This window comes from Poecilia latipinna, unplaced genomic scaffold (genome assembly GCF_001443285.1).
Source record: "Poecilia latipinna isolate Pla-1442-1.1 unplaced genomic scaffold, P_latipinna-1.0 Scaffold4588, whole genome shotgun sequence".
Lineage (NCBI taxonomy): Eukaryota > Metazoa > Chordata > Actinopteri > Cyprinodontiformes > Poeciliidae > Poecilia > Poecilia latipinna.
Genome location: NW_015117204.1, coordinates 13,232 through 13,955, shown reverse-complemented (window position 1 = coordinate 13,955; position 724 = coordinate 13,232).

Sequence of the window (724 nt, the reverse complement as noted above, 5' to 3'; positions counted from 1 at the left end):
CGCGCATCGCTCTAACGTCTCGCATATTGACGAGAAACCGGACTGAAATATGACCGAAGAGGAAATTTCAAACCATTTGCGGAGAACGTTTTCAACAGAGACTGACTGAAAAAAAGTTCGAGTCATATGTGTCAATAAAGGTGTAAAAACCGTATTTATTTCAAGTAATTTGCGAAATAAAATCAACCATTTTAGGAATTACATGGTTAAGAAACGTGATAATGTTACAAATATCTTTAAAATTTCCTCTTCGGTCATATTTCAGTCCGGTTTCTCATCAATATGCGAGACTTTAGAGCGATGCGCGCTCCCGCGAGAGGGGATGCAATTTTGGGCAGGCATGCGTTTCTGGGCATAACACCGGTAGCAACTGACTAAAGAGACTGAAACACTAGAGCTGACGCCGATACAGGATTTAGCAGTTCCACTGCGACGACGGACAGACTGATGCAGACCAAGACGTACCTAGACAACAATTGACAAACTTAGACATAGATAAGGACCCGACGAGGAACACAGACAACAGGTGGGTTTAAATACACACGGGGTAATCAGGGGAATGAGACACACCTGGGGAGCAATCAACGGGGAGGACAGGTCTGAGACTCACAGAAACAGGACTACACAGGAAAAAACTCAAAAATAAACACACAGAAACACGGATCGTGACAACCTCACTGTGTATCCCTCTGAAAAATGAACCCATTTAAATAAAGAAATAAAG